This window comes from Sander lucioperca, chromosome 24 (assembly GCF_008315115.2).
Source record: "Sander lucioperca isolate FBNREF2018 chromosome 24, SLUC_FBN_1.2, whole genome shotgun sequence".
Taxonomy (NCBI): Eukaryota; Metazoa; Chordata; class Actinopteri; order Perciformes; family Percidae; genus Sander; species Sander lucioperca.
Window position 1 is genome coordinate 5,776,561 of NC_050196.1, and position 27,864 is coordinate 5,804,424.

Sequence of the window (27,864 nt, forward strand, 5' to 3'; positions counted from 1 at the left end):
CATATTTTTTTTACTCAAATTTTATTGCATTCTATTGTATTCATACAGCCAGTGCAATATTTTCCAGTCTCCCAGAATGTGTTCAATGTTTGCATCCAATTAAAGGTTTGTATAGCCACATTCCACAACATTGCAGGAAAAACAAGAATTGTGTGACCAAAGAAAAGCACCTGCATTCAACATCATAAGACCAAATTCAACTCTACTAGAACTCCTCAAAGCAAAACACTCCCCACAAAAACTGAGAGAGAAATGTAAAATTCCGTTTCAGAGCTGTTCTGTGCAGCCTTTGCTTTAATCTACAAGGAAAGCCTCTTTAAAAAATAACCACAAACAGGCAGGCTGCCTTTCAACTATGCTTCTCTCCTGTCTTTTCTCCCATCTGCGTCGACCTCTCTGTTCTGCACTAACCTGGGCAGGAAGTTGGAACTTTTCCTGGCAACAGAAACGGCAATGCCAATATAACAGCAACTCATAACAGGCCAGAGATGGCTCTATCTGTTGAGTTAGTTCATTGATTGGCTGTACATACATTTGTATCTCATCCCGCTTTTCATCCTTCCATCCAATCATCTGTCTATCTGTTTATAGACTGTTTATAGAAATATTTTCATATTTGTACTGTCAACTGGGCAAATTACCATGTTTTTAATCCAATCTAATTTGCTGTGTGTAAAAAAAAAAAAATGTTAGAGTTGACTGCACTACGATTTCAGACTTTGTGTTAATATTCATTTCGCCAAAAGACTGTCATCAAATATCTACAAGCAACGCAGCTCCTTGAGTAACAGACAAGGGTGGTATGGAAAATATTTTATCCAATTAAGCCAGTGTAAGCGATGAATTCCTGGTGAGGAACAATGACAGACATACATTTGATACATGGTGTCTCTTGTGAGACTCGTGTGACGGTGCAACAAGATGGATGGATATATTCAAAATCATTGAAATATCTATGAAGTTATGGTAGAGAATTTACGTAATATGTATAAATTGAAATGAACTGTTTGGCAAATAGATTTTTTGAAGGGTTTTTTTTTACATTACCTTCAATTTTAAGCTATTTATTTTATATATTTGTTGCAAACATCAACAATTGCACTTATTAACTTTACCTATATTTGTTCAAATGCCAGCATTATGTGCCTTTAAATAATCATTGAGTGCCTCCTTGTTGACAAATAAAATAGCCTGTTTCAGTAGGTTGTTTTTTTCTGTGCCACCATGTAGTGTTAAGTGCAGATAGTTTACCACATCATAGTGGGTTGCCTCATTGGCAATATATATAATTCCATCCTGGTCTTCTTGTATTTAGAGACTTGTGAACTGAGAGATCCTGTTTAATCATGAGACTGTAATGGTTAATGGACTGCAACAGAAATATACTGTAGCAGAATATAGCACTTTTCTAGTCTTAACGACTACTCAAAGTGCTTTACACACTTCAGGCACTATTCACCCCATTCACACACATTCATACACTGGTGGCTGAGGCTGCCATACAAGGTGCCACCTGCTCATCAGATAGACATTCACGCACATCCACACACTGATGGTGCAGCATCTGGAGCAATTCTGGGTTCAGTGTCTTGCCCGAGGACACTTCATGTAGACTACAGGGGCCAGGGATCAAACTGCCGACCTTCCAATTGGACGACCGCTCTACCACATGAGCCACAGCCACCACTGTAAGTCTTAACAAATAATTGTGTTGAGAGGTTTGAAAATATTACTGTTGTTGATTTTCCTGCTATCACACTATATACACTATTTTTCTCATTCTGATGTTTATGGATAAATAGAACATTAGTAAAATATTAGTCTGTAAAATGATAGTGTTAGCGCCTCCTTTACTTTACTAAGTGATCTGTCTGCAGCAAGGATCTCCTTTATACCAGAGCAAGTCCCAAAGATATCACTCCTCTGTTTAGTGGCCCAGTCTCTATACACACTGACCTTGATTAGAAGAAAACCAAAAGGCAGAAATGCAGATACACATGGCGGTATTGTTAAGCTTTAGCCTGTGACGCACACAGGATTTTTTTATGTGTTTTTTGTGTGTTATTTTTTATGTGAATTTATGTTCCTTGCTAACTGAGTTTACACTGTGAAGGCTTTTGAACCCTGTTCTGTCACCACACCGCCCTATAGACTAAACATTGTCAAACCATATGCTGTAAAATCGATTAAGATCCCTGAAGAGAGCAAAATACAATAGGCCATATAAATGCAGCACAGTGCAAAGGCAGTTTTCCATCTAGGCACACTTCCCCCTTAGTTTTCATCCTGGCATCATCTCAATAATGAATGAATGAGCTCAGCCATCTAATTGTTAAATACTGTAGCACCCAGGTCCAAAAGCCCTTTAGCCCATCACTTTGGTGTTAATGGAGACAGTTTATATGGGAGAAACTGTCAAAACGGTCTAAATTAACAACATTTACAGTTAAGTGTTCCCAATGCAGTTAAAGGCAAACGATGATGGTGTGAAGTCATCATTGCTGTGGTCTTTCTGCATCTTTTACTTGTATTTTCTATTAACCTTTAACCCTGATTGATGCAGTTTTGCAGACCTTATACCAACTGTCATTAAACAATCAAACTGGAACACACTAATGTAATACACATACTGATGAATCAGCCAAACCTTGTCCGATGTCTGTTGCATATAAATTATTCTTTTTAGAAATCATTCAAAATTATCACTGCTTATAACTCCAAATTGAGACTTTTTCATTCTTGAAATCCTTGTGGTTGTTGTCTATTTATCCATGGTTACAATGCAAACATGAACAGTTAACAGTTAATGCAACAAGACTTTCTATTGTAGAGATTCAGCACAGTTATGCTAACATAGAATGTCCTATCAATCATGAGGGTCGGGTTCACACCTAATGGAATCAAACCAATTATGAGGATGATACCTTGTTTCGATTTTCCAACTGGTTTGTGTTTCTAGTTTGCGTTCACAAAGTCAAACCTCATCCATATCCAGAAAGATCCAGAAATTGTAAACAAAAGTTGTCTGGTGGAAATGTTGTTCAATTATTATACAGTTAGCAGGAAAAAGACAACAAACCCCTGCCAATATGTTCCTGCATATCGTACATCATGGAGCGATGTCATGTTCTGTTCATGTTGGTGTTGATCTGGAGTGCATATCAGCAGACTTTAGAGGGCTGCAACCAGAAATGAACCACTCCAGAGTTCACTTGACAGCGGTTCGAGACCAAAGACGCGGACCAAAGAACAGTTGTTTGGTCCACACCAGAGTTCAAGTCCGGCATTCACACCGACCGAAATTAACCGCACCAAAGCGGTAAAAGCTACAGGGTCCGGTTCAACTCGACTAAACAAGGCTGGTGTGAAGCGCTGTGACACACGCCTCTATCAATTCATATAGAGATGCTGTTTAGCTGTTTGTTGAAAACATGAGGACAATTTTAAATTGCTTGAACATTGTTTTCCTAAAGTAATTTCTAGTACATATTCATGTTCTTTATGTTAATTGAGAATACTAACGATTGAGACCATACAGTATACTCATCATGAAAATTTTACTGAGGTAATAAATCAAGTGAAAAGTAGAGTCATTTTCTCATAGACTTCTATGCAAGCCGGCTTCTTTTTGCAACCAGTCGAGTCGTCCCCTACTGTAAATTAGATAGAATGCAGGTTTAAGGCACTACAGCATTGGCTTCACTTTTCAGAAAAGGATGCTCTGTTAATTATTTTTACCGTCTATGTTGAGAATGTACATGCTCTCATTATATTATTGTGCTGTATTAGCAGGGCCTGAAATTAACACCCGACCACCCGCCAAATGCGGATGAATTTTGCAATTGGCGGGTAACACTGTCAATCTACCTGCCACATTGGCAGGTAGCCAATGAGATGAGAATTGAGTGATTCAGACGTGTAACTATCGGTAAGCAGGGTATGCGGTTGCTTACGGGCCCGGACCAGCCACTTGGTCAGTGGCTGCTGCAGCCACTGACCAAGTGGGAGTGAGAACAGGTCAAATTCATTTCCTTGTTTCTGATATGAAGACGAGACAAGATGTTTTTTTTTAACATCAATGTACACTGTAACGATTTTTCTCTCTAAAGTCGTTGGAAGCTGCTGCGGTTTCAATTTCTGTCGGCTGTCTGCAGCAGGCGGGGCTGCTCCGTTCTCCCCGCGACTGATGCACGCACACACACATAAACACACACACAATCACACACAGTGGATGCAGGAAAAACCAGAGATGAGACGTACAGGAAATTAACTAAATTGAGGACAGCTACGTTATTGTAAGTGCAATGATAATTTAAAGCCCAATAAGTACTTCATCAAACTGTATGAATGTGTGTCCCAGGCTAGGACAGGAAATTAACTAACAATGTCAAGATCAACAAGCCACTGACAGTGACATATATGTTCATATTTGATTCATTCAATAAATTACTATTTTTTGTCTTAAATCCACCAGCCATTTTCATATTATACCAACATTTGCAGCATTCTGAGCCTTTTTGGTAAGGTTCCTAGGAAATCTCAGCCCAGAGTAATTAATTAATAGTAATAATTATTATTCGCCCCAAAACAAGTTTCCTTTTTATTTTTAAAGAACTATACAAAAAAAATTGCAACTTTTTTTGCAACTTTCACTATCTTCCGCAACTTCATTGCAACAAACATACAAAAGAAAATGCAATTTTTTACAAAAGCTCCCACGAAATCAGGCATTTTGGGCTGCAACAATCTCAAAAAAAGGCCAAGAAATCCTTGAGGGACTGCCCATGTGTTATGGTGCACATTCACCAGTGTTTTTTTGTTGTTGTGGTGCGCGTAGGCTACTCCTGATTTTCATCTCATCTCTGATATGCAGTGGCGTATTGAGCCAACACCGGGCCCCTATGCAGGATTATCAAGGCGGGCCCCCCTACTACAGCACGTGATGACGGCGCAATGTCCACGAGTAGGCTACCATGTATAGGACAGGATAGCCAATAGGACAGGATAGGATCATAGAGACACAGCAATTCCTATTTTTCACCTTTATGAGGCAAACAAAACTGTGGCAGGTGGATTTTTAAATCCACCTGTCACAGTGGCTGGTGGTCAAAAAAGTTAACTTCAGGCCCTGTGTATTAGAGAGAGGCCAAATGGCATTTGTTGCAGGTTGTTACTTGAAAGATGATCAAGCAGCTGGATTATGGTATATTTCTCTCTGTCACCCTGGCCCCAGGCTTTATTTTTTCACCTTACTCCTCTAATTATCCTTCCTTTTAACCCTATCGCAACCCTGTTTGCCAATTACACACAAAGACACACACACAGAACCAGGGCTTGGGAGGATTTAATGGGAGTCTGTGATGTCACATAAACAGTCTCTCACATGATGAGGGGCCAGTTGATTTATCAAGGGCCTGAGTGCTGCTTAAGGATAGCTGTCAATACAATCACGGCTTCTGCCAGCACACACACGCACAGGCAACCGTTAAGCTATTCATGGTTTTATCTCTTTCCATGGCTCAATTCAGCTGGTTAGACAGACACACACACACTTCATTGCTGTATTCAGCCAGGTGGTCAGACAGTCCAGTAATGTAAATACGAGGAGGAATTCATGCTCTCACTTTCTACATTTTCCACTATTTGCCCTTCTCACCCCTTATCCGAACTTTTCTTCTCAAACAATCTTCCTTCATTTCCTCTCATTCCTCATTTCCAATCAAACACCCCAGTTGTAATCACGGATAACATTTTAGAAAATGCACAGATGTACATGCTGTGGATTTTGCACTGCCGGCTGCTAACTAATGCAACAGACTGTAATACTATCATGATAAAGGATTGCTCTTCCTCAATCTTATGTAGTCTGGAAATCACGTTTTAGTCGTGAATCTACACCAGAGATCTTCAACAGGGGGGCCTCAAATATTTGTTAATTTTTTTTCAAAAGTTAAAATGTCTGAACATGAATCCAACATATCAGATATTAAAGGTCTCCTAATAGGGTACGTAACATTGGTTCTCGCATAAAAAAAGTCTCAGAAGTGAATTTAGTGATGAGGTAGCAGACGAACAATGTATACAATTTCTGAGATCTGCGCAACCTATTCAGAAGACTACCTGATCTCAGATCAGTGGTGTAGCCTATGTAAATGTTGGGGCGTGACAAAGGTAGAGACTAGAGCCAAATAAGGAGGAGCCACCGAGTTGATGTCAACTTAGTGGTTCGTTGAGATTTGCCTGTTTTCAGAGGATGTTTCAAATTGTGAGATTTGCAGAGGAAAAGGATGTCAATGAGATTTTGCTGCTTCACAATAAAAGCTTTTGAATAACGGAGGACTTTTAGTGTGAAAAATGTACAGGAAATAAAGCTGTTCCATCGTTACAGCCGCTGCTTTGACCACTCAGGATCACCGACAGTATAATAATATCTGAATTAGGGCTTTGACTTTTGCCCAAAAATCATATTCGAAGTTCGTTTGTTTATTAATATTAATATTCAAATATATTTGAATATTTATTAATAATATTTTGACCATTAAATGCCTTCAGTAAGGCTTATATGGGTATCAAACTTTGTATATGTTCTGTCCACCAGAGGGCAGTGTATCAGTCAGTAGGCGTGCAATGATGTTGTCAGAAGAAGAACACACTGCCGCCACTGTTTTTTTTAAATTAAAAGTCAGATCCTGGATTAAACACAAACAGTATGCTTTCAACAGGAAGGTCGGATATTTCACCGTGGCCTACGTAAGTGGTCTGATGTTTATACTTTTGCGCTGGTGTGTGCGTCGAGCCGCGTGTGTGTGTGTGTGTGTGGGGAGTGTGTGTTGTGAGAGAGTGACGGTGATTACCGGTAGCTTCAGAGCGAGTAGCGACTCTAGAGTCATAGAGAGAGAAACAAATCGTCTCCCCTGTGTTTTCTGACCACGGTGAGACATCCGGAGCAGGAGAAATTAACCCTCTCCTTGATTTTACGTTGTTTATGGAGAAGGAGAACCAGGAAATGAGTCGGGGGAAATGCGCTACCAAGCCGCGGCCGAGCGACGTGCGTCGCCGTGACGTGTTTACATTTTGAAATGCGTGAAAAAGCCTCAGATTCTGAATTGAAAACAAGGTTTACAAGCAAACACATTAACAAAAAAATAATGCCCATAACAGGTTCGAAATTCGAATATTAAGGGCTGCCTAATATTCGTTCGAATATCAATATTTTTTTTTATATTCGAATTATATTTGAATATCGAAGTTCGGAGTCAAAGCCCTAATCTGAATTGCACAATTCAGTCTCAGTGGTTTCTTTGACATGATTAATAATTTAGATGAGGTGGTCCTTAATGTGTCCCAGGACACATTACCGTACACATGGCTAAAAGAATGTGGTCACATGTGGCCTAGTCTCGCATTGCCAGACCTTCCTCCACAGCACTGTGAGACACCAGAGCACAAAAATGTGGTTTACTGGCATTTCTTTAAACCAATCCCAATTGTCTTGGGCGTCGCTAAGCCCCGGACGGAGCAACGGTGCCTCTGCAAAATAGCCTCGAGAAGGAACTCGTTTTGGTGGAATGTGTATGTTCAAAGGTTGTTTTAGTCGTGCAACAGAAAATTTGACAGATAGTCTAGCTAGCTGTCTCGATTTACCATGCAGAGATCTGAGGAGCAGTTATAGTCCTTATAAATCCACCAAAGTTTAAAATGCCAACACAAAGAAAGCGGAAGGTGACGGACATCTTGCCGAAATGAGGGACATCCTGTGGAATGAAATGCCGTCGATATAGACTACATGTGGCATAAACCACCTCTGAATGCAGTCCGAGTGATCAGATATTAATGCATCCTCAATGCGCCCTGGGTGCATTCTCACCTGTACTTACAGCTGTCCACTTGTGATCGGATCACTCAGATTGGATTTTAATACCAGATGAAATTCAGTACTATGTGCTTCGGCAACTCATTTTTCTGATTATTCTGACACCACATGAATGCAGCACAAACGCCCTATCTCGCAATGTTAACGTAAGTAAAAAATAATTTATGTATCCGCCCCGTGATTGGAATCAGCTCCAAAATGTATGACATGACAAGTTTATTGCCACCTTCTTTTTGTAATGACACTCCATACGTTTGATTCACATTTGCTTTCCAGTTAGATACCAACCCTTTCTTCTCTTTGTTTCATGTCCCTCCTCTGTCTCTCTCTCTTCTTTTTACACACACAGTTTTAAGCATTGCTCGCTCAGTCACGGCAGGTCCCCCAGGATGTGACAGGGGCGTATTAGGCGGTGAGAGGTAGACCGCCAAGGGTGACAGAACAATAATAATGCACCTCAGCTTAATGGATGGCGGGATGGCATCCCCCCATTCAACCCCCTCCCGTCCTACCACCCCTACCCTAGCAACCCTAACCCACCAAACCAAGCGTGGTGAGAGGGCTTCGTCACCTAACAACTGTAACAGCTGACTAGACTAATCAATCCACACAAATAGAGACAGAGGATGGAGAGACTATGCAATACGAGAGAAACAGAGAAAGAGAGGGTGGGGGTGACAGTGGGAAAAATAGCAACAACAAAAAAAGAGATGACAAAAATAGAACAAGATTCAGGTACACAGAAAGGTAGAAAAAGAGAAGAGAGAAAAATGAGACAGAGGGATGGAAGGGAGGGGGGAGAGGGAGATTACGTCTGTCCTTGTCCAAAGAGGATAATGAGGTGAGTGGAGCTGAGCTGACCCAGTGTGGCAAATCCCAGTGTGCACCTGGTGCCTGGGAAGCAACATACAGGACAAACACACAGCCTGACACACACTTGTATGACTATACTTATGAGGACTGTCCTTTCCTGACTGTTAAAGTAATGCTTCACTTTGGAAGAATATTACTCAGAGGTCAGTTACAGAACATTACTGGAGGTCAGAAGAGTTTCATGACTTATTCAAGGACTCGCTGACCTTATAACCCTAGCTGAGGTTCTGCCATTTTGAACTTGTGTCATGCTTAGGGTCAGTGGTGGAAAAAGTATTTAGATCCTTTACTCAAGTACATGTAACAATACCACACTGTGCAAACACTGTATTACAAGTCCTGCATTCAAAATCTTAAGTTAAGGTAAACAAGTATTATCATCAAAGAGGAAAATCAAAAGTAAAAAAGTAATATCTCCATCTTACTTAGTAATTATTAGTTACATACAGGGCTAGAATGTAGTTGATAATAGCTAGTTAATTATATTGCAGAAATGCTAAACATTTGCTAATATCAGTTTTCAAACATGAAGACTTTCAGCTTTTTGTTGTTGTTTTATATCTTTATGGTAATTGAATATCATAGTTTTGGGACATTTGGTGAGACGCAATAAGTGATTTGAAGATACATCATGGGGCCTTTTTACATATGTTCCTTACATTTTACAGAATAAACAAATTGCTTATTCAAAGAATAATTGACAGATGAATCAATAAATAAAATATTCTGTAGCTGTATGATGTGAATCTTACAGTATGGCAGCTTGTACTGTGTGATATGAATTTAAAATAGCTGCTGTATGAATAACTCGTAGAATAGAATCACCCTTTAGCACCTGATTATCATAAACTGGATTTGGTTTCTATCACTCCATGTTCACAGAATATTTTAGAAAATCTAGTAATAACTACTTGTGATGTACATCTGAACTACAGTCAGGGAAAACTTGATGAACGCAGAAGAATGCAATTATTTCAGAAATATTTCCCAAAGTTGGAATAGGAGGAATGGCTTGAAGTGAAACATTTTTATTTTCTATTCAACGCTCTTATATAGCCAAGAAACTCATGTATACACACACACACACACACACACACACACACACACACACACGGAGGTCAGGGAGGGTAAAATCGAAATGCTGCTTTTATAATAGCTGCTTCTATCCATCGGTGTAAAAACAGAGCAGAAATCCCACATTTATTTAATGGGGTAGGTGCAGGATAACTGCCAGTTTACTAAAATGTCGACCAATGGTACATGTGCCTCTTACACACACAAAAAACACACATTCATTCACTGTCATGAACAAATACATGCATTTTAGGTCATACAAGCACAGAGAGTTCATCAGTAAATGCACTGGATTTAAGGACCTCTCATTGACACATACATGCAACATCTTTGTGGTGGAAAATGCTCAATGTATTAGCACAAAAGCATCTTACAGCTTGATAAGTCTAGTGTATTGGGTCCTAAAGACTTTCCTCACACACACACACACAGTTCACTTGTACAGTTTTGGGATCTAGGTGTGAATTACTTGAACTTTTTTTAAACGATTAATCTAGCGATTATTTTTTCGATTAGTCGACTAATCTATCGATTAATTTTTCGATTAATCTAACGATTAATTTTTCAATTAGCGATTATTTTACCATTGCTCAATTATTAACAATTTACACAAAACAAATTTCAATAAGGTTCAAATCTCTATTTATTAAAATTGTTTAACACTGCACTGTTCAAGTAAAATTAATTTGTAGTGCAACCTGAAGCCAAAATAAAGTCACTTTCAGGAGGAATACAAAAATAAAAACTTAAAGTAAACAGAGCAAGTGCAAAAAGAGTAGCCTGTATTTGCTTTGCTGTCTTAAAATCCATTTCAACATCAACAAAAATACATTAAACACAAAACATTTATTTTCCACCTTAGTTGTGAATCAAAACAGTTGTCAAAATTAAAAAAATTCTGGTAACACTGCTCACTCAGAGTAACATTAATAAAACTGGTTGTGCTTTTGGATAGAGGTGCGCCAGTCAGATACTCAGGATTGGTATCAATCCGAACTGTAATAATTGAACTAACTAAAATGCAAAGGAATGTAAACAACAAAGACTTTTTAGTGCAAACTGCATAATGACACAAACCTTTAACAATAAACTTGATGACTGCCCTGTTGTCAACATTGAACTAATGGAGAACTAACTTAAGTGCAAAGGAATGTAATTGAGTTGCCTTGTTGCTGAAAAGTGCTGTAGAAATAAAGTTGCCTTGCCTTACTCCTCAGCCTGTCAGTCAGTCACCAGGGCACAGAAACCACTGTTGTGCCTGCATGTCTCAGGAGGAAGTGTCACCACGAATGCTTTCGGTTTGCCATTAATATCATATCGCAGCAAACGCTGTCTGCATGAAGTTTTGAAAACTGTAACCACACTTGAAACCACTTTATCAGCATTACAGTGACTCTCTGGGACTTCAACATAACTGCAGAGCCGACGTAGTTATCCCGCACCTGTGAGCGCGCACGTGTCTCTCCCGCACCTCTGCGCGCGCACGTGTCTGTGTCGAAGCTCCGCTGTCTGTCAATATGCAGACAGGACAGATAAGCTTGCGCTCAGATGCTTTTTTATTTTTTTTTTGACTCAACGTAGTTCAGGCGGCAGATTATTTGTGTCGACGCATTTACGTAATCGATGACGTCGACTACGTCGACGAATCGTCCCAGCCCCATTGCGTTCAACGCGTTCAGCGCGTTCAGCGCGTTCAGGGCGCTGCGGATGGTGTGCATGTGGTCGGCGTGAACCATCTGGTCTTTCATACTGATTGAGGTCCGACCGGCTCAAAGAACGGACTTCTTCTCTACTGTAGCCAATCATTGCAACGCGGTCTATGCGAAAGCATCCGCATTGTTACAAAATCTTGGAGGTGAGCGGCTCAGCGATCAGACCCTCCGCAGACCCTCCACATAAAGTCGGCCAGGCCGCATTTGCATCATATCGCCGACCGCACCGCGCTGAACGCGTTGAACGCGCTGAACGCGCAGAACGCGCTGAAAGCAAGAAGCATGAAACGGCTTTAATGCTTCGTTAATACACCCTTGTCACAGCATAACAGCCAAAACCCACCGGGCGCAGAAGCCCTGCGAATAGCCTAAAGCGCCGTGAAGCGAAGCTATTTTAATTTCGGCGCCCATGTTATCCAATCTGTCCGTTCATACTAGCAGCGATCAGGCAGGAATCTACGCTTTGCGGCTATTCGCGGCGCTATAGCTTGCGGTGTGTTTTCGCTGTAGGAAAGCACAGTGCTCTCACCACATGACTGACAACTTGTTCAGCTCATTATGTCTAACCATTGTCGGGTGTAATTAGCAAGCTAACTTCATTAGCGTTATTTAACAATAACGTTAGCCAGCGGCCGCAGCGATGGACTGTTCGATCCCTCAACTTTTTTGCCGAGACACAACGTTGACAGCCCCAGAGATGGACAATCGTTTAGCCATCTCCGGGTATCCGCTGCTACCTCGGCGGGGATTAAAACCGCAGACTCTTTGCTGCCGATGGCCTACCACTGATTCGTTTTATTGTTTGGTATCATAGCAACGACTACGACTCACAGCCCTGACGGATTATTTCCGGTTCAAAAACCACTCCATACCAACCACGCATACGCTTAAACTGATCATACTCTGTTAAGGTGTATACATGCAGAAATACCCTGGTTACTGAAGGAGTTCTCTAGGTCTGTTAACCGGGTTATGAGAACTATGCTTTTAATAGGGGTGTGGTGTTTACATGGCGTTTGACAAATGGGGATATTGCCTCACACCCGAATATGATGATGTTAACAAACTGACTCACTCAATTACACACACTCAGTGACTGGGCCAAGCCTCCCTTTTATCACAAGACACTTTAACCATCATATAACATCACTCCTGGATGTTGTCATAGGAGCGTGAAAGGGATCTTACATCTCTCAGCCATGCACAGACGGCCTGCACACTAATAAGTCTCACCTACCAGGCTCAGTTGGCGCTGGCGCCAAACCCTCCCCTGAGGGGAGAGGACTACAAACAGACAGGAAGTATGGGTATGTGTTGTTTGTTTACTAGTCACAGTTGGCTCAGGCTCACGGCCACTGGGCTACCGACGGAGAGTCTAAACTGCCCCGACAGCCAAGCACGCAATGCAGGGTGGAACGATCAGCTGGATAGTCGGTCTCTAATGGAAAAATAAGTATGATACTGCTATGATACTGCTGTGGGGACTTTTCAGTGAACATCTTTGTGTGAGCAGGAACTCATTAATTGCAGGACTTTGTCATTCACTATTTGGGATAAAATAAAGAAAAGAAACATGGCAATTACTCTCAACAAAACAGACAGTAGAAAACAAGATTTTCTACAGACCAAAAAGTGTATTGAGCCTACCCTTTTTCACAATACACTACCTTTTAACCTAAAAAAGTAGCACTCCTCAGCACCCGGGTAGCTCAGTTGGTAGAGCGTGTGCCCATGTGTAGAGGTTTATTCCTCGATGCAGAGATCCAGTGTTCAAATCCAACCTGTGACAATTTCTTGCATGTCTTCCCCCTCTCTCTCCCCTTTCATATCTATGCTGTCCTGATGATTAAAGGTGGAAATGCCAAAAAAGAATCATTAAATAGTAGCAGTCCCTACTAATACATTTTTAATATATATTTTTTAAAGTACATATTTTCAGTTTGTCTCTATAACAGTTTCATAAATTCAGCTCTTTAACCGAAATACATTTTTTATTTTTACATTAGTCCACAGCATGTGTTTTTCTAACATTCATATTCCTCTCAAGTCATATTGGTTTTCTCATTTTAAACAATTCTTGGATACTTTCAGTTGGTAATTTGCTTTTGACTTTAGACATGATTTGTAAAGTTTTAAAATACCAAGTCTCTGAATTGTACAGCCTTTATTTAAAGCCCTCACTAACAGTAAAGTAGGAGACATCTTAGGTCCAGCTGTTGAACTTAAAAAAAGAAATAAAAAAAGAAATAAATAAAATCAGAAACTGTATTTTTATTGAGGGAGAAAGATAACATTAATTTTTTTTTATAAATTTAATTTTGATTTGCAGAAAAAAAACATACCAGACACAAATTATTACTTAAACCTTATTTTGAATAATTTGTATATGTAAATATGTATTTTTCTTTAAACATATCTGGAAAAGGTCTTTAAACAACATTTCGATTAAGTTATCCATGATTAGTACTGCTTTAAAATCTACTTCATCTCTGAATTTAACATTTAATATGACAAACAGGTTTGTAGTTCTTGATTTTGTTAACTTTTATGGCTCTTTTGAAATATAAGAAGTGCTTTTGTATTTGTTTCATATGTGTTTCCCTAGTGACTGTATAGAGTTTTTTTTAATACTTAATTGATTTCCTTGATTTTCTCATATTTGTATCTCCTATAGTAAAACACGTTTATGTCTTAGTGGGGTCACTTTAAACTCATGCTTTTCACATTGGTTTATAGTAACCTGATTGTACTTTATATTATTTCTGTCTCACGCTGTGTGGTATCAATATGCCCAAAGGGACTTGTGTAGGTGTGATGCTCAATAGTGGATTTATAGTAGCCTTATTGTACTTTAAAGTATTTTCATCTGCTTTGATATATTGACTATTTTATCCCTGTGTGTAAGTTATAATAAACGTGAGCTGGTCTATAGTGAGTTTATGTGATCCAACATAATTTGTGCTATTTTCATCTCCCCAGGGATCATCCTTATATTCTGGGCCTTGCTGTGCAGTGTATTTTTTTCCAAGTATCCACTCATCATATGCTGCTATATAATAGCCAGCTTTAATTGGCTGTCAGTCCAGGTCTGAGATATAGAAAAATGTTTCTATACAAAAATCAAGCTGCTCCTAATTATTTTAGGCAATGGAAACTAAGCTCTTTTGTTGAAGAGTTTATTAAATCCAGTTTAACCTTTATTTATAACGTGGAGCTGGCTCAGAGTGAGCTGTCATTGCCTCATGTAAAGGGTAAACAAAACAAGAGATTAAAAAAGGGGTTGTAGACGTTGAAAGTGTGAGCGAGACAGGATACACTCAACACGCGTACCACGCGCGCGCGTACTAAAACACACACACACACACACACACACACACAGAGCTGAGTGTGGATGTCCTTCGTTGCTAAGTCTCCCTCTCTAAATTTAATGACACTGTATTAGAATGACAGAACAGAAACATGTGTTGCCAATAAACCAATACAGATCCAATGTGTTAGATAGCATTAAAAGATAATCCCTTGCAAACACGCACACGCGCGCGCACAGACGCACGCGCTAAATGCTGAGGAATTTCATAGCCTATCACTTGCAAGTCTTGCATAACACCGCCCTGACCGCCTGTCGTACAGAGTTTATTCCTATAACATGAAGATAATAAGCTGCGGAATTCACCAAACTCGCCTCAAGACTAATCTTCCAAATTCCTGTCTCCTGTTAAAATGACCTGACAGTCGCGTGCAGCTGCTCTCGTGACATTCACGTTAGCTGGACTTGTTTTGACTTAAATAAATTGCACCCAAACCGCCGGAAACGCCAGCGGAAGAGATGACTTCAAGTGTTTGGTGCGCATTCTATCAACAATCATCCCAGCCTGCTTTCCAGGGTCTTACCTGAAAACGTGCCTTTCTAGCCGCTTTCCATCTCAGCTGCCTATAATCCCGCCTAGCCGGGCTGAGCCGCTCTCGCACAGCTGAACAGGTAGGCTAAATGCCGAAGGTGTTCTCCAAATTCCCCAAGCCGTGCGTAACCGACCTTCTGCTTATCCAGGTGAACGCGCAAGCACGGCTGATGTAGGTGCGTATGTTAATGTGTGTGTCTAGGTGTCAAAGCCGAACATGAAGGGCTACACTGAAGTGTGTCGGAGTGCTCCGGCCGTTTCTCCGCTCGCTGTCAATCACAAATAGTCCTGTTGTTTGAGAGCCTCCCGGTGCCGCTTACAGAGTGGCCGAGACTCCTCCTCCGGCGGCGCTCTCACCGTCTGGCGTGGTCCGGTGTACAACAGGCAAAGAATCTCCCCCTCTCTCTCTCTCTCTCTCTCTCCCTCTCTCTCTCTCTCTCTCCCTCCCTCCCTCTCTCTCTCTCTCTCTCTCTCTCTCTCTCTCTCTCTCTCTCTCTCTCTCTCCCTCTCTCTCTCTCTCTCCCTCCCTCCCTCTCTCTCTCTCTCTCTCTCTCTCTCCCTCCCTCCCTCTCTCTCTCTCTCTCTCCCTCCCTCCCTCTCCCTCTCTCTCTCTCTCTCTCTCTCGCCCCCTCCCTCTCTCTCTCTCTCTCCCTCCCTCCCTCCCTCCCTCTCTCTCTCTCTCCCTCCCTCCCGCTCTCTCGCTCCCTCCCTCCCTCCCTCTCTCTCTCTCTCCCTCCCTCTCTCTCTCTCTCTCTCCCTCCCTCCCTCCCTCTCTCTCTCTCTCTCTCTCTCTCTCTCTCTCTCTCTCTCTCTCTCTCTCTCTATATTTATTTCTCTCTCTCTCTTTTATATCCTCCCCTCTGTTTGAGGTGGTTTCTACAGGCTGACAAGTAGAGTTCAGTAGAGGGTGAGAGTCTAAGACCCCACTGTCAATGCTGTGTAATGGTGCTGTAGTTTCCCATAATGCAACTCAATACTCTCTTTCATTTGGATGCTCTCTTTTTTTAAACTACACACGCAAACTATCGAGCCCAACCTGAGATAACCCATGTGACATCAGTATGACATCACGGTTATTTTTTAAGGGTTATTTTCTCAGACAAAGTTCATCCAGAGCCACAGCAGACATTACACAACTGTGTTCACAGGCTGTCTAGTGCTCCTTGTGACAAGTAACATTGGTGGAGTGCTGTACAGTAGTAGGCTACTTGAGTAAAGGTAGTACCTGTCAGATAACTGTGGGGAAAAGGGTACAATATTTTCCTCTGAAAGTTAGTGGAGGAAAAGCAGAAAGCAGAAAATTGTAAGACAATTACCACACACTGAAAGCAAATATTAATTGCGCTTTCGAAACAATTACTTATATAAGTAAGACATTAGGTAAGGTAGTCTTTATTATGCCCGAGGGTCAATTTGTGATACAGCCAGCAACCAACACATACAATGATTACAAAAGACAACAACAAAAATAACATGGATTAACCATTCGGTGCACGTATGGCAGTGATAAATGAGTTTGTAAATCTGTTAGTCCTGCAACTAGGAAGGCTGTAACTATGGCCAGTAGGGAGCGAGCAACTGAAATGCCTGTGACAGAGGGTGGTTGTGGTCTGCTAATATTGACTCTGCCTTCTTAAAAACCCTCGCTTTAAATAAATTGTAGAGATCGGTCAGAGTAGTGCCTGCAATTTTCCCGCACACTTTCACTATCCCCGAAGTAATTTTTTAGTCTTTTTGGTTCAGTAAACCATATACTAAGGTATAAGTAAGAAGTGATTCAGTAAAACAACAGTAAAAGATTTGAATCAGAGTCACATCAATGTTAAAATTTCAAAGCTTGGGGAGCCTGGATAGCTCACCTGTTGGAGCGTGCGCCCCATGTACAAAGGCTCAGTCCTTGTCGTAGTGGTCGCAGGTTCAACTCCAACCGGCCCTTTTAATGCATGTCATTCCCCCTCTCTCTCCCCTTTCACATCTCCAGCTGTCCTATATAATAAAGGCCTAAAATGTCCCCCAAAAAATCTCCCAAAAAAAAAGCTTACGAAAGAAATACAAGCACTGGTTGGCTTTCTTAAACACCACGTTGACATGATACACAAAGGTCAATTTTTTTTGTCTAAGACAGCCCCTAAATATTTATGTGACTGATCACTAATTCCTGAAATCTACTGCCATCTCTTCGGTTTTTGCCACATTAAGGGTTAAAAATGAGGCTTTACACCAATTAGTAAAATAATCAATAACAGGGCCAACATCAGGATCATCACTGCAGAGCAAGGACACAATGAAGAGCAAACTTAATGATGTGACGACCTACATGCTGCCTTCTTGGCCAGGGCTCACTTGTAAAAGAGATTTTAATCTCATTGTGATTTTTCCCTGGTAAAATAAAGGTTAAAAAAAAAATGCTGGCTTTGGCAGGAGTTAGTGTATAGGACAAATGTACAAAAGTAGGAATAGTACAAAAAGTAAGGTTTTTTTCTCCCACGGTTACTCCCCCCCCCCCCATAGACAGTATATATATAATGGACCAACAGATCCCGTTGCTCTGGACGGAGACCAGTGAAGGATATTAGAAGCACTTTTCCGGTGAGCGCCGAGCGTTACTGCGCAGCCTCCAACTGAGAGAGACGACGTAAATGTGACGTGAGCAACCTGTCTGAAAGTTGGAAGTCTTCTGGTAGCTGTGCCAAGAGAAATCTCAATCATTCCCAATCTTGCAGAGACGGAGAGCGTAGGTATATGTAAGGAGATAACATGGACACAGGCTAATTATTGCTAACTAAAATGCTAGTTAACATTAGTAATTAAACTTAAACAGCTAATGTGAGACGAAACTGTCTGAGAGCTTCTCCTGTACTGTACGGTAATTCCTCTACTATGCGACAGTAAGTCCCGTGGTTATGACACAATCGTTAGCCTATTTTTACACAACGTCTGCTACGGAGCCATAACGTGAGGTACAAGGTAATGGAGCCTTTTATACATTGTCGTGTTTCTTTAGAAATAAACAATGGACAAATAAAGTCTTTAAACGCTTTAGATGTAAAGTTATTCGCTGTCAAAGTGACGTCAAATTGAATGGCAGTCAATGGAATGCTAACGGGGGGTGATGATTTATTAGCATCAAATTGGCGCCATAGGAGGCTCGGGTTGTGAGGAGACGCTTACCCCCTTGGTTCTCCCTAGGTTGTCTTGTTTTACTTCCTGTCTTTTGGTTTTCCCACCTTTGAGATTGTCTGCCCCGCCCTGATGTCTTTCACCTGTTTCCCAGCCCTTGTGTCACCTGTCTCTTGTTAACCCTTGTTTACTTGTGTATTTAGTCTCTGTGCTTTCTGTGTCTGTTGTTGGTTGATCGTTCATTTGTCGTCTGTCTTTTGGGAAGAGTTCTGTCCTGTGTATTGCTGTGGTTTTGTGTTCCTGGAGTTTTTCCGTGTTTCCTTCCATGTTCCTGCTTTCTCTGGATAACTTTTCCTGCTTACAAGTTTGTAAGTCTCCTTGTGTTTCATTAAAATGATTGTTTATTCAAACTGCTGTTTACTCCTCGCCTTCCTGCACTTGGGTCCAAGCCTGCAACCTGACAGTTAATGCATCATCAATCAGCCTTGGGCTTCTTTTGGACAAGATTAGCTATAAAAATGATTTCGGAATGAAAACATTTTAAACGCAGCCCATCAGCTTGACTGATGATGCATTGACTTTAATGAAACATGTAATTATTTCCAGGTTCTCCCTATCCACTTTGGTTAGTTGAATGCTTAGCTAGCTGTTAGGTAGCTAGGCTTGGTGTCATTATGGATGCTATTCATTTCTCAGCATTTCCAAAATATAAATGATTACATTAGATGATTAAGTGTTGTATTTTGTAAATAATCACACAGGCTAACACAGCTAATGGCTTTAAGAATCAGCCAGTTAGCTTCAGTTTCTCCTTCACAATCATTCTGTGAGAGTGGGTGTACATGTTTTCAAAAGATGGTCTCAAGTTTTAAGATAATTTTTTGGCTTTTATTGGATAGGTAAACTGAAGACAGGAAAGTGGGAGAGAGAAGGGGATGACGTGCAGCAAAGGGCTGCAGGTCGGAATCGAAACCGGGCCGCTGCGGTAAGGACTGAGCCTTAGTACATGTGGCACATGCTTAACCAGGTGAGCTAACAGGGCGCCCCTGAAGATCTTATTTTAAAGCCAAGCCCTTCATTTGATTGAAAGGGGGTCATCCCTATGTTCCCCGGGTTAGGGTTAGGGTTTGGGTTAGGACAGCCCGTAGGCCTACATAGGCCTATTTGCCATGGAATTTGGCAGTAATGGTGGAAAAAGTAACAGACCGGGGAACACCCTTTTTTTGAAAAAGGGTCCTATGTTCCTCAGTCTCATACAAAGAGGGGAACATAGGACCCAGGGAACATAGGACCCGGGGAACATAGACACGCTCCCATTGAAAGTAGGATACAAATTGCAGCTGGCCAAATGCAAGCTGTTATTTTTTACAGGCTGTCCCCCTCTCACTAAATTCCTGATTAATGCATTTACTGTTGTCTATTGAGTTTTAAAAATGTCGGACTGCCTCTGTAAGAAGCCCTGCAGCTTTTAGTGCTCTGAAACATTCATCAAACCGAACAGTTGTAGCCCAGGAAAATTTTACAAAACAGAGTTTGATTTTGGAATATCTAAATGAGATAAAACTTAAATGAGGGACAATTATCAAGCGTGAGGATCTGTACTGGGGTGACTTGATCTCCGCTCAGCTCTGCAAAGTGTATTTTTCGTCTCATGAATAGAATATCAGCTCATTTCCTGGGTCATCTGCTGCTCGGGTAATTGGCTTAAGGGCTGAGAGCATATTGAGCACATCCAACTTTCACATCCAGGGAAAGGGCAAACAAAAAGGAAAGCATGTTTGTGTGTCACTCAAAAGGTATTTTTAGCTGTTGAATACTAAAACCAACATTTAAAAGAAATACTTTGTAGCAAATAGGCTTACAATCTATCAGCTCAACCAATGGGTAAAAAGGTTGAATGTTGAATTTTTAGTATAAAGTAGCAAATTCTTCACTCTTAATCTCTTCCATCTCATCATGTCTCATATGTCCTCCGATGAAAAAAACGACACCATAAGTTGTTTGTTCAAGCAGCAATTATGACCCATTTTTATGTTTATAGTGGCAGCACTCTCTATTCAATTCAATTTAATTTATAGTATCAAATCATAACAAGAGTTAGCTCAAGAACCTTTACAGAGAGTAGGTCTAGACCAAACTATAATTTACAAAATTATGGCCGCAGCAAAGCAGTAAGTAATGTAACAAAATATAAAAGTGACAAAGTATAAGAGTGCCAAACTCTGCGTAAAGAGGCAGGTTGGGGTGGTGGATGGGTCAAACAAACGCAGGACTTTTACGCAGGAGCCGGGGTTTGTGTCCCTTCGAAAATAAAAGTAAATGGCATGCTTTATTTTTTACTTTATAGAACAAACAGAACTACGTCACGTCCTGTGTCACATGCATAACTGGAAGTGAAGTAACGTAACAAATGTACTAGGGCTGCAACTAACGATTATTTTCATTGTCGATATATCTGTCGATTATTTTCTCTGTAATTGGTTTGTCGTTTGGTCTATAAAAAAATATGTCGGATTAGTGTTTTCCATATCCCAAGATGACATCCTCAAATGTTTTGGTTTGTCCACAACTCAAAGATATTCATTTTACTGTCATAGAGCAGTTAATAACCTAGAAACTATTCACATTTAGAAGCTGGAATCAGAGAATTAAAAAAAAAACTTTAATAAATGACTCAAACTAATTATTCGATTATCAAAATAGTTGGCAATTAATTTAATAGTTGACAACTATTCGACTAATCTTTGCAGTGCTAAAATGTACTGATTTCATCCAAACCACAATCATTTACTAAACCTAACAAAGTAGTTGTGTTGCCTAACCCTCACCAAGTAGTTTTTGTGCCTAAACCTAGCCAAACTGCGACCGTTTCACAACGTTAATGACTTATTTAAAACCATGAACCTTAGGTTTAGATTTGTGGACGGAAAACGCTCCTGTGGGTTGTATTTCCTGCCACAGCTAGGGGCCTTAATTTATCAAACGCTCCTATTGGTCATATAAGAGGGTAGGAATAAACAACCTATATGGTTGAATGGCTTGCAGGACTTGTTGCTTTATATTTATGGTAACCTAATATTTCCTACTGCTGCTACTCCACATTAAAGGCATTTAACTGGAGAAGCAGTGTGGTTTTTATTGTGAAGCAGTCACAGGAAACACAACATATTTGTCACAGAGGTTAGTGGTGACAGTGATCATTCACTCATCACATCAACACATTTACAAAACCAGACATGGTCATTTTAATCAGTTTTCTGACAGCAGATCAGTTTTACATATTTTTGTGTGTGTGTGTGTGTGTGTGTGTGTGTGTGTGTGTGTGTGTGTGTGTGTGTGTGTGTGTATTCTCTCTAGGACACATAACCAATCATATGTCTCACTAGTATAAGAAATGGAAACGGCCTCAGACTGACATGTTTTATTTTTGATGGACTTGCATTGAAGCTCAGATTTTGTTATATGTGTGTTCTTAAAGTTAACAACCATTTAAACATGCACAATTTGCATTTTACCAAAAAAGCTACTATATATATTTCTTTTCTACAGTTACTGTATCAAACATATGTTATTGGGCTTTTGAAATCAGTAACTACAGTATAAAGCCTGTGCTGCCAAGTGTGTAGTTAATCATTTTTTTAAATTGCACTGCAATATTCTTTATAATTAAAATAGTAAGGCATTCTCATTTATTTTTTTCATTTGGCAGTATTAACAAGAGGAAATAAAGGGACCATTAGGAACCATAGCAAAGAACACGACTTGCATTTCTTTATTAGTTTTCTTTGTTTTGAATTTGGAATCATATTAGTCAAAGGACGGTGGAAGGGTTGTTACTTCGCACATTACTATTCATTTTCTTTGAGAACTATACTTTAAAAATCCTTTTGTTTAAAACTTAAGTCTTCCTTCTTTAGTCATATTGTGCATTATCCTGTGTGTCAGCTCAATTGCACCATGCGGCTGATGAGTCAGAATCATGTTTCAAGTTATAATGTCATCTATCAATAAATCCATTACACATACATTACAAATAATTCCCAGTTTTTAAAAACAGTGGAATGGAAGTCTGATCAAACATCCTACTGATATAAATAAATCTAATGTTACAGGCTAAAACATTACAGTGGAAATGTAATACATTTGTCCAGTCTATGTGGCTCATACCAAAAGGTTTTTGGATAAAAATCCAGCTTTTTTAAATTATTTAATGTACATCTTTTCCTGCCTGTTCATGTTGCATATAAACACTACACATTAACACTGGATGAATACTGAATGAATACATTTGCATTATACCTATCGAGTATTCCTGCTAAGGTGATAACAGCAGAATGAGTTTGAATGCATATCCAAGGAGTGGCCATTGTTCAGACAGTGATGAAGGCCAGGATGCTGAAGCCATTTGTCTGCAATGGGAATAAAGCGATCCGTCATCTAAAACTAGTTCTGTCAAGTGCAGCCTTATCTATTTAACATTAAATGCTACTGACAGGGTAATGCACTGACTGGTCTGAGCACAGCGGGCTGTGCGTGACAGTGATTTTCCCCGGTGAGTCGACATCATCAAAAACATTGGAGCCAAAGTTAGAAGGACTCCACACTTCTGATAAGAATGGGTTGCTGTTTACAGCAGTCGTAGAGAGAAAGATTACATCCACACATTAACACCTGGGACAGTTTTGTTCTACTGGCCTGTGAGCTGAGCCACTGAGCCTGCGGAATGTTTTGTTCAAGGTTATCGTGGACAGAGTGATTATTTTTATACCATTACTACCCAGATGTTTCCAGCTGATTGGAATTGACAATAGTCCAGTAATAAGCTTCAGGGGTGTAGCACAAAATTCTGAACCCTGTACATAGGCATTCTCTATAGGCCCCTGCTTGCATCCACAGGAATTTATTCTAGGATCTTTGTCAGCCATCCTCTGACCTCCTAATGAGCTAAAACAAATTACACCTTCAGCTGTTATGGTAAAGGTATTAGCACTCAGTTGCCTTTTTACATGTCCAACAGATTGTGTCCACCTGATGAATGCAATCTCACAATATAGTTCCTGCAATAGAGAAACTGCAGTTTCAGGGCCACAGTCCTTGGGGTTGCATTTCTAGGACGGTAGGACCCTTGTTTTCCGAGACAGCGCCACCTAGCGATTTGGATGACCAACCCAAACACTACTATCTGTCTAACGACTTTTAGTTTTAAATGTTTTACATGGCACATTGTAACTCCATTTGCATTTCCCAATATATTGTTTGCAAATGTTTTCTTAACATTGAACTGCATGGTTAAAATAACTTTCTAAATGGGTTCTGACCTTGCATAACTTTTTCAAATTGAGCTACAGAACGGGCAGTGGAAGTCCTTGCAGCACTAGGTGGATCTTTTTAATATGGGCAAGGATCTACCTTCTTGGATTGTTATATGCATCTTCAGTGGTGCAAAAAGTGGGTATGCGCTATTTGTGGCGCATAGGGGTGCAGCACCATGGGGGGGCCAAAGCGATGGTAAAAATAAATTATAAATAAATGTTTTGGTATATTCTATATGTAGTTGCGTTTCTAAATCATTTCTGCATTTCCTCAATGTTGTATAACATTTTAGAGGACTAACAGGCTAGAGTAGGCGCTCTATCTCATAATATTCCATCATAGAATGTTGACATAGAAGAGGGGGGGGGGGGATGGGAATGGGAATGTAGCAGCTTACCATGGAATCGTGCATATATTTGCTACCAAACTTGGAGGCTTGCAAATGTTCATGTTAACAGACTGTTCTCAGAGTAGCTAGTGTTTGCTAAACACTAGCAGCTAAAGTGGGGTTTACGGCTAGCTTAATGCAAACCAATGTTGCTGATAGCTACATTTAGATTTTGGTTAAACCCGATGGTACCAATCCCATGCATGACATATCTCAATTTTATTAAGGTAAAATAACAACTGGAAATATAAGGTAGCATGCACAATAAATGACAAGAAGCTGGAAAACATAACTTATGCATTAACTCTGGTTTACCATGGACTCATTAATAGATTTTGTTTTACCATTAGCTGTTCATGTTAGCTGTGCTGTCAGACATACAGGCTATAGTTACATCGGTTGGGTGACATGGAAGCTGTAATTACAGGGTCACATCTCTCTCTCTCTCTCTCTCTCTCTCTCTCTCTCTCTCTCTCTCTCTCTCTCTAAAGGTCTGTGCTAAGTGGCCTTCCATATTTGTACTTTTTAAAATCCAAAATGTGAATGTAATTTCAACAGCAGCACAACCTTATTGCATAATAGTTGTCTTATCAGATGCCATCACTACACTGATAAGAATTGAATTTAGGCTGCTATAATTAACAATGACTTGATTTCATTCAGGTGTGAGAATGGTGGATCAGGAAAGACAGGGGAAGGCAACAGGTAGGTGTAACATTAGGTGAAAGTGTAGGGGGAGCCACTTGATACCAACAGATTCATTTCTTAATATTATTAATATGGAAAAACTAATATGGAAAATATATTACATAATGTTTGTTTGACAATATGTCTTAGTGGAGAAGAACACAGGCAAGGAGTGAATGAGACAGACATGAGGTTGGCGATGGCATCAAGTAGAGATGAGACCAGTGATGACATCAGGTAGGAGTTCTATTAGACCACACAAAACTAAATGTCCAGTTCAAGCTCCGAGTACTCCTCACTTTCGTTTCATTTTGCACTTTAACGTTAGTGTTGCCTACAGATGAAGTCTGATTACTTCTAATGCCAAATCAAAATAATTTAACATGTTTTGTTATATGCTATTAGGCAAATCTTGCCATTGCTAAGTGCATTGCACAATGTGAAACTGAAGAGACTGGCTGATAACACGTAGTAAACAGCAGAGTTTAATTATTAATATAATTTAAATAATAAAAGAAAATGGTAAAACAATTACTTTAAACAAGCATTTATATTGGTTACTGCTGATTTAATGTAGCTGACAGACAGATCATCACTGACATGCTTTTATCATCGTTTGAAGTTTAATTAATGTACTGGCTTGAATTAATTATCATAGTATTTAAGTCAACAATTAATATAAAACACGTGTTTTATATTAATTGTTGACTTAAATACTATGATATTTTCTAAAAATCGTGCTACGGTTTCATTTAACAAATAAACAAATAGCTAAGGATAACAGTTCGTTTTGCAGCAAACTATTATGAGCTAACAGATGGTTGTTTGTAGTGCCTTTAGAACTATCAAAGTTAAAAAACATTAACTTTGCTGTGAAATTAAGGACACCAGAATTGTGTTTAACAATATACAAATAAAACTTGATTCCCACTTGATTGTGATTGTCGTCCATCTTGTGCATGAAATGCGTCCTTGGTTATCCAATTTGGTAGTTGGCAGTTTCACGAAATGCCGTCCCGGGAATGCGGTCCGGAAACTGCAACTTCCTCTATTGCATGAACATGCTACTTGCTAGTGTGCAATGGGTTTATGGTGAAAAAAGCTGCCTTTGTATTGGACCAGCATTGACGAGAGCCAGTGAGGGTGAACCAAAATAGTAAAGTGGTGGGCCTGAAAACCAAAACAATGAGTTGAAAGGTGCTAATACACTCAGTGGAGCTTAGAGGAATTAGAGAGTCAGTTGATAATTCTGGGTTCATCACTACAAACAACCCCTTTCATATTACTCACAGTTATTTGATCCATTGTCAATATACAAATATTGTTTAGGCAACTTTAAGTAATTTTGAATTCATGATTTTTACTGGTAACAGAAGCACTCAGCTCCTTCACTTAAGTGAAGAAATTGAGTATTTCTTTCACCCCTGCTCTTATGCAATTGTCTGCCACTTTATCAGATTTATAGTTGCAATTAGACCATTTTAGCATCTAAGACTGCTGGATCGGCTATCACCAGAAATATTTAGTATTTCAGGCTCCAAACTATGTTTTAATTAAATAGAAAGAGACATACTGTAGAGAGAGAGAGAAAGATAAATAAAGAAAGAAAGAGGTTAAACTTTAATAATCCCCCAGGGACACAGCAGTGCAAAACTGGTGGAATTAGTTGTTAAAAAACTGGAAGTAAGATTTCAGTGCTTCAGATTCAGCTAATTGAAAGGACTGACAGTGACCCCAGCTCTACAGGGTGGCAATTATTAGTGCGGGAACATAGGGAACTACTGCACAGGTGTTTTAATGTGAAGATGCTTGCTCATATACATGTATGTATACGTACACCAACAGCTGCACCTACAGTCACCAGTCCGTCAAGGCAAGGCAGCTTTATTTGTATAGCACATTTCAGCAACAGAGCAATTCAAAGTGCTTTACATGAAAACAGATTAAAAAATTTAAAACAGATAAAATACAAGAATAAAAGTTACAGTGCAGTATAAGAAATGAAACATTGAAGAGCAATTAAAACAGTTAAATATATAAAAGCAGATAAAATAGGAATTTCTCTTTATATGCTTATATAGATTGTCATACAGTGTCAACAATGCAACTTCAGTATAAGAAATGAAGTTATTTAAAGAAAGGCAACATCAAATAGATAGGTCTTCAGCCTTGATTTAAAAGAACTGAGAGTTGCAGCAGACCTGCAGTTTTCTGGGAGTTTGTTCCAGATATATGGAGCATAAAAACTAAATGCTGCTTCCCCCTGTTTAGTTCTGACTCTGGGGACAACAAGCAGACCTGTCCCAGATGACCTGAGAGGTCTGGGTGGTTCATAGTGTACTAGCAGATCAGAAATGTATTTTGGCCCTAAACCGTTTAGTGATTTATAAACCAGCAAAAGTATTTTGAAATCAATTCTTTGAGGCACTGGAGTGATGTGATCCACTTTCTTGGTCTTAGTGAGGACTCGAGCAGCAGCGTTCTGAATCAGCTGCAGCTGTCTGAGTGATTTTTTAGGGAGACCTGTAAAGACTCCGTTACAGTAGTCTAGTCTACTGAAGATAAAAGCATGGACGAGTTTTTCCAAAGTCAAGCTCCTAAAGTTTGCGGATGACACCACCCTCATTGGTCTCATCGCTGGTGGGGATGAGTCTGGGTGGACCATCTGGTGACCTGGTGCAGCACAACAACTTAGAGCTTAACACTCTAAAGACAGTGGAGATGGTTGTGGATTTTAGGAAGAACGCGGCCCCACTTGCCCCCATCACCCTGTATGACTACGCAGTCGACACTGTGGAGTCCTTCAGCTTCACGTTTTCATTATTCCACCAAGCAGAAAGTGTTCTCCACATAACCTTACTTGGCTGATTAATTGAGTCACAACCCCCTTTTATTAATGACCAAACACCATTTGAGCAAAACTGT

At 40.0% G+C, this 27,864-nt stretch overlaps 1 protein-coding gene across 20 annotated transcripts in view; it reads right to left on the reverse strand.

Moving 5' to 3' along the window:
- Positions 1 to 27,864, reverse strand: part of dmd (dystrophin) — a 458,768-nt gene that overhangs the window by 396,707 nt on the left and 34,197 nt on the right. Inside the window, exon 1 of one of the 20 annotated variants that reach the window (XM_035998540.1) lies at positions 15,424 to 15,784. The exons of the other annotated variants lie outside the window; for them this stretch is intronic. The gene's annotated coding sequence lies outside the window, so the exon portion shown is untranslated. Of the gene's footprint in view, positions 1 to 15,423; positions 15,785 to 27,864 lie in introns of those variants that run through there. 20 annotated transcript variants of the gene reach the window in all.